The following is a 7,585-nucleotide window of genomic DNA, read 5'->3' on the forward strand; positions in this document are numbered from 1 at the left end:
TGCGTTCTCCAGGTCTGAGGCGGGAGGGGCGGACAGCGGGGGGGATACCTCACCAACAAGCACGCACACACACACACACACACACACACACACACAACCACTTTCTGCAGGGGCAGCACAGAGAGCCAACCACACTGCACTGGGGATGGGTGCACTTCTTATGAGATCAACACACACCCATTTCCTTCCTTGTGTTGTCATTGTTGAATGTCAGACATGCGTGCACTTAAACATGTTAGGCCTTGTCAATAGGTTATAGGTTAGCATCAGATAATAACAAACGACTCCAATGCTAGCATAAGGAAGTGAAGGCTGTCTGCAATAGATTTACCCTCTGTCTGAGTGTGTGTGTGTGTCTGTGTGTGTGTGTAAGAGAGCGAGAGCAAGATTGTCATTATGCATGTGAGTGCATGTGTATGGGCATAAGTGTGTTTTGGCATGTGAGTGCATATGTCAGTGTGAGAGGGAGAGAGCAAGATTGTCTCTTCATGTCCGTGTGTGTGTGTGTCCTTCTATCCTCATCCCTCCTCACTAAAGAAGTTCCGTCCCCAGTTCAGCAGCTCAGTGTCTGGGGTAGGAAAGGGGAGAAGGGGTTAACCTTAGAGGAAAAGTGACCTTTCTCTCTCTCTCCCTCTCTGTCTCTCTCTCTGTCCCTCTCCCTTCCTCTCTCTCTCTCCCTTTCTCTCTTTCTGTCTGTCTGTCTCTCATCCCTGTTTTATCAAGCCTTCTCCAGAGGGACTCATCATATGTGGGGCTCTGTGGAGGCTGGAGGAGAGCATTGTCCTTATCGGCTCCTTGCAGAAAGTGGCGGGGTAATGGGACTTTGTGAGGAGAAATGAAGACTGTCGCCTGATGGAGTCTGATTAAAAATGGACTCCGCCACATCAAAGAGGAGTTGAAGGTGAAAGTGATCATCACTTCCCTTCCCATCTCTCTCTCAGGGACCCACCGCCATTTCTTTTATTCAACCTTGAAAGATTTCGCTCTGAATAAGGAATTGTCCCCCGAGTCCGTTCAGGGAGGGAGGTGGAGAGTTTGGGGGAACTGCAGGGGGGGGGGCATGGAATGAGACAAAATGGAGATGAGCTAGAGCACCTACCACCACCAACCAAGCTATCCATTCTCCCCCACAAAAAAAAAAAAATCTTTCTTTCCTTTTTGCTCTGGTGACTACGGAGTGGCCCCTGTTTGTTATCGATGGTTCAGAAATGAATCCTCTCCTAAGTCTCGGCGCTCTGTGAGGCGAGCTAATTGCCCCTAATTGCCCCCAGTCACCCACAGAGCCGCGTTGGCCACAGGATGCCCCATTTGATATGCTAAGCAGGCCAGGTTCCCAATAACACCCTTTTCTTCTCCTCTCTCCTCTCATCTCATCTCATCTCATCTCATAGAGATCTCTCATCTTCCCCTCTCTTCTCTTTGACTCTCTCCTCTGTCCAGAAGAGATGCCAACTTAGTCTGGCACTGCCTTTAAAACAGGTCCCCGGTAACCCCCTCCCCCCCCCCCCCCCTCGTCTCTCACCCTCTCCGCACAGAATAGAGGCCGACCCACACGTGCAGCCAGTCCAGCAGTGCTGTTGTTTCCGCCGCCATTCTGTCCCCGCCGCTAAACTGAAGGCATCATTAGCATACAGAGTGTGAAAAGTGGCGGCCGACGCGATGTAATCTCCTCGCCGTGAATGACTAAATAAAGGTGTCACGCCAGGTCAACCGCTCTCGTCTCCGCCCGACGCCTGGATCTGACAACACAGAGACGAAGAGAGAGAAGGTGCTTTGACGTGTCGGCCGTGAGCACAGCTGATGGGTAATGGCTTCTGACACATTCACACACACACACAGACACACACACACACACACAAAATGAAAAGAAATGTCAACTGATGGGGCAACTATAACAGAATCGCTCAAACGTGAAGACTTGAAGGCAGTTATATGAATTTATTGAAGGATGCATAGCTCACTAATGTATAGGCTATTTGTTTGTGATATAATTTGGAGTTGTTGGAGAAGGGTGGTGGGATCCCCATGGGGAGAGAATGAGATTAATTTAAATGTATTCGTGATTGCCCATGATCAGTGGCAGTTGCTGCAAAGCTGCAGAGACTTCGAGTCGTCTGAACGCAGAATGCTAACTTTAGGTGTAATCACGCATCTTTAGCATCTTTAATATTCAATATAAAAAAAAGTTTCAGGAAATTACATCCATGCTCTGAAGAAGCACAACCCTCAGTGGGAAATGAATCATTTCATCACCTCATCATCAAAAAAAAAAAAAACCTTGCACACCAATCAACTCATTATTTCATGCCTGTGCTGTTCTTCTTTTAGCAACAGAATAAGTTAATCAAGGAGCTGGGAGCTGAGTTTAATCATTTTTAATTCAATCGTGTCAAACTCAAAGTTAGCTTTGGTCTAATCCCTTTGCATTGGGGGAAGGCAACAGCACAACACACACACACACACACACACACTGAGCCTTCTCTTATTGGGCTTAGTCTAACACAGATGCCAAGGATCAGAACAAAGGAGATGAGCTCTAAAAATAAAGTCTGGAGGAAAAAAAAAAATTAAAATGGTGAATTCAGAGGGAAAAAAAGAGCTGTCATAGAAAAGCAGTGTTGTGTATTTACAAATGCAATTACGACCTCACTTTAACACCCCATTAAGTGACAAGCAAGGCAATCCAGCATGACAGCCAGCGGAATTAAAATCAAATGTGTATCGTTTGGGAAGTTTGCACCAATAAAGTGTACTTTTGACTCGCTGTGAAAATTTCACACCTATTAACGTCGGGCTCACAGTCGCTCTCTGTCTTTGTTATCTCGCTGTGGATTTCTTAAACAGATTTATGAGAGAACGAGAAAAATGCATACACACTATCTTGGGACACACACCCTTCCAGATAGCTCTCACAGACTGCAGTTCTAATAGTGTCCCTGTCATGGGCTGCTTTGCCAATGGGTTCTAGGTGCTAGCAGGCAGATTATGAAAGAAAACTAACCATGTGGATTAATCCTTTCAGTGGGACAAGATTCGTCCTCCAGCTCTTTATTGTCTCTGGATGTGAGTCCATTTCTGTTTATTGTGGGCCTGTATCTCCAGTTCTGTGACACTTAAATGATGTACACCCCAATAGATTATGCATTCATTTATGCAAACATTGCTTTAAGTACATTTACATTACTGTCAAACATATTGCTCCTGTGTTTGGTGTTGTCGCTTGTTAGACCGGATTCACTCGCTATCTGTGATGATCAGATCAGTGTGAACTGGCAGTGGATTGAGGGCTGATCTGAGGCCCACAGAGGGAGATCTCTATCTCAATAACACTGATTCAGTCATCAGATAGGATAGGATGGGGGTGGGTGGGTGATGTTCTGGGGCTTGGACAGCACACACAGTGAAGCCCACAGTGATCCGCAGCCAGTTTCTAATGAGTAACGTGACCGTGTAAGGACGTGTAGCCCGACATCAGGAACAAGACTGGAAAGCACTCCAGCACACCCTCCGAAAGACAGGGAAAGAGAAATTCCGTGCCACCAGAGACCGAATCATTCGGCAGGCCGGGGGAAAAAAAATGTCCGTGAGTTCATTTGGACAGCTCCATCAAAAGTGGCACAGAACATTTTGCCCATTTCGCTTGACAGGAAAAATGACAAACCCTAACTGAGAACTCCATCTAGGCCAGAAATGAGTTATCAGAGCTTCAATCAGAGTTTTGGTCCCTTTCCATTTCATACACACAGATCCCCCCCCCCCCCCCCCCCTACAACTCCATCCTTTCTTCCTCTTTCTTTCCCCCACCATCACAACCACCACCATTCCTCTTTCACTCGCTTCCCCGCTCTCTTTCTATTTTTCTAATGTTTCCCTTTGTCTCTTTGCATGTTTAAAGCTCATGAATGTCACGCGGTGGCCGTTCTCACTGGCGTCTGTCCGTGTGATTGGCTGAGGACGCTGCGGGGCGGAGGGGAGGGGTACCGGGCAGAGTGAGCGGCAGCGGCTGGATGGTTCCCCGTGAGTGAGTGATAGGAGTTTAGTGGACCCGGCGCGGCCCCCTTCAGTGCCTCCCAGACCACATATCAAAAAGGGCATTAGATTCTGGCACGCTTCAGGAGTTTGGCTTGGCAGGAGCCCAGGCCTTAATAGCCAGGGATATGTAGGTTATGAATAAGGTGCACTTGCGCAGGCAGGAGTTGAGGGGATGTGTGTGTGTGTGTGTGTGTGTGTGAGTGTGTGTGTGTGTGTGTGTGTGTGTGTGTGTGTGTGTTTGTGAGTGTGTGTGTGTTTGGGGTGGGGGGGTTCGTGGTCGGTGCTGGCGGGACGCCTGACCGCAGACGCTGCGATTGCCCCCCCGCTCCCCCTCCCACCCCTCGTCTTTTATGAGTGTGCCTCTCACATAGGCCATGTTAGGCAGAGGGGCGTATTGCATGGGAAAGGTCATTACCTTCATTCAAATGGGCTCAATGCAAAGTACAGGCTGGGGAAAGGAGAGGAGGAGAGGAGAGGAGACGTGTGCATGATGAGGGGAGAGGATATAGGGAGAAGAAGTGTGTCTGATAAGGGGGAGAGGAGAGAGGGAGGAGAAGAGGAGAAGTGTGTCTGATGAGGGGAAGGGAGAGGAGAGAAGGAGGAGAAGAGGAGAGGAGAAATGTGTCTGATGAGAGGAAGAGAGAGGAAGGAGGAGATGAGAGGAGAGCCTGACTAGCAGGCCAGGAGAAGTGTGCTAGCCTCAGGCTCTTGCCACATTTCTGATCATTTTTTCGCCCCTCGTATCTGTCATTTTTTCTATTCCTTTTTCGTCTCTCCTTTTTTCCTTCAGTGTGTGCCCCCCCATCCCCACCCCCCTCCAACCAAACTCTTGGTGTGCTCGGCTGGGCTGCCGAATCTGCTAATTTAGCGCGAGATGCATCCAGTCTTTGGCTAATTTTAATTGGCTCGACAGTGGGAATCATTTCCCCATTTTCCACAGGAGGATTAACTCAGCTTGCCTCCTGATATGAGCAGAGCTTAGAGACACCGTGCTCCTCAGCTTCCTGCCCCTGTGTGTTAGATCCTGACGGCAGGTACATATGGAACCGCCCCAGGTGGACCAGGCGGGGGGCTGGAGCTCTATACCTTCTCCCCTCAAAGCTGCTGTTCCCGTGGCTCAACTGGTAGAGCAATTTGTAGCGCAATGTGCAAACAACACCAGGGTCATGAGTTTGGTTCCCAGGGAGCGCGAAGGCTGATGAAAATGCCTATCTGTACTGATGGCTTCATCTGTTCAGTGAATGCATGTTTATGATGTCCCTGTGGCTGGTAGAGCAGGGTGCTAACAGCACCAAGACCATTGGTTCAAGACCAAGGGAGCACACGTGCTGCTGAAAATACATATCTGTGCAATTCGTCTGGTCGGTGTGGTGACACACAGTGCCTTGACAAAACCTGGCAACCGAATGTGAAGTTGTCGTCTTTTTACAAAAAAAATTGCAAAGTTTCTTTTCATTTAATTATTAAGCGTAGAACTGCTACAAGGAAATGTCAAACCCATAGCTGTTTGTTTTCATTGAGTTGCCTTGCAACAGGATCATGCAACGTCACTTCCGGTTAGTCACCGACCAGACAAATACTGTAAGTGGCACTGGATAAAATCATCTGTTAAAATTAGATCCAGCATTGCTTATTTTGGAACCTTTACTGGTGGGATCTATTCTGACCGTCTTCAGATTCAGATTCATCTATACAGCAGTGTCTGATAAATGACTAATAATATATCAAAAATAAAGAAACGATAATAATAACAATACATGAGTTTCTCCCCTAACCCATCTGATGCTGGCGCCAGGTCAGGTGCGGATTCCTCAGCTCAGCCACACACACACACACACACACATCAGTTCTGGTGTCTTCTGTCGAGGCATTGCCATTAATTACAGCTCTTTATGAAATAGTAATTATGGTAATGGCGGCGTACACATGTTGTGTTGAATTTTTAATACACAACAGGAAGTGGATGTTTAATCACTCCTGTGGCGGAGATAGAGTATGTCCTTAATGCTCGTGCCTGTGCTTGTGAGTTGTGTAGCAGTGGAATAATTTATTAAAACAAATGCTACATGCTTTACAAAGTCCTCAAATTAAATGTGACCACTGCTAAAAGATGCAATGCCAGGGTTTTAAAAATGCATGAAATTATGCAAATGTGGTGGTGGTGGTGGAAGAAAGACTTCCAGCTCCACTGGCAGACTGGTTCTTAGAACCATTTTCCAGAACTCAATAAATAGCTACTCTGAATGTGGATGTTCGGACGTGGACTTTTTTCACTGTCTGTGTGAAGAGAAACTGCATACTCTGGTGACATGAACCCCAGCAATGGGCAGCAGAGCTTCTATAGAGCTGGGTCAAAGCCATGACCAGCTATAACATCTCCTGACTACAAGAGTACATCTATAATGTTATGCAGTATTTCTAATAATACATCTAAGACAGTGTTATATATCTTACAATATACCACTATAGCAATGTTAACTGTAATGATATTATATGTTCATAACACCACGTCCTGAGTTTCATACCCAGGATGCTGATTCAAATGTATATTTGCATAACAATGCAAGTCACTTTGGACAATAGCATCTAAATGTATAAGTTGAGGTTAGGTATAGCTGTGGCCTTTAGAGTTTTTACTGAGGAATCGTATCTCATGTGTTGAACTGTGTCTCTTGTTAAACTGTTGTCAGATTTCACAGCTTTCACATATAACATCCTGTGTATCTGCAGCTGCAAATATTGAATAATGCACCCTGTGTCTCGCAAAAATCTGTACTTCTCTGAGATGGTATTGATAGCAGCACTGAGTAAAGCTGCATGTTTATAGACTAGTGTTATGGCTATTTGATATGAACCCTGAGACCAAATGCATTTGCCAGGGTGAGCGCTACTTTTGTGCGTGTTTGTGGTTGGGGGGGGGGGGGGGGGGGGGGTGATGGGGGGTGGTGGGTGTAATCTTGAGTATTTCTTTAGCCAGGGAGTCTTCACCTGGGTTAGATTCAGGTATTCCAAAAATGCATAAATTCCCCCTGGGTGATGTTTATACTGCAGATAAACAAGCCCTCAGAGTTAAGGAGAGGAACAGCAGAGAGGTGTGCAACCACAGACGGAATTGCCTTAAAAATAGCTCCCCTTGACAGGTTTAGTGGCGTTTAATATAGAGCTTTTGCATGTAGGGGATGCATAATCTGCCTAACAATGGCATGTACGTGTCAAAACCCAAACATGAACTACACGTCGCTCTGTCAGCTGTCATGCTCTCCTGCTCTCTCTCTCTTTCTCTCATTTCCATCTCTCTCTCTTGCTCTCTCTTTCTCTCACTCACTCTCTCTCTTTCTCTCACTCTCTCATATCTCTCTCTCTTTCTCTCACTCTCCTTTCTCTTTCTTTCTCTCTCTCTTCCTCCAGTATGTGTCTATCAGGGCAGCTGCTCTCCCTGCTCTCTGTCTCTCTCTCTCGTCTACTGCCCTCTATTGGTTGGTAAGAGGGGAGGGGAAAAATCACTCACCCACATCCCCGCACGCACACACATACACATACACACACACACACA

The sequence above is a fragment of the Sprattus sprattus genome (assembly GCF_963457725.1).
Source record: "Sprattus sprattus genome assembly, chromosome: 17".
Lineage (NCBI taxonomy): Eukaryota > Metazoa > Chordata > Actinopteri > Clupeiformes > Clupeidae > Sprattus > Sprattus sprattus.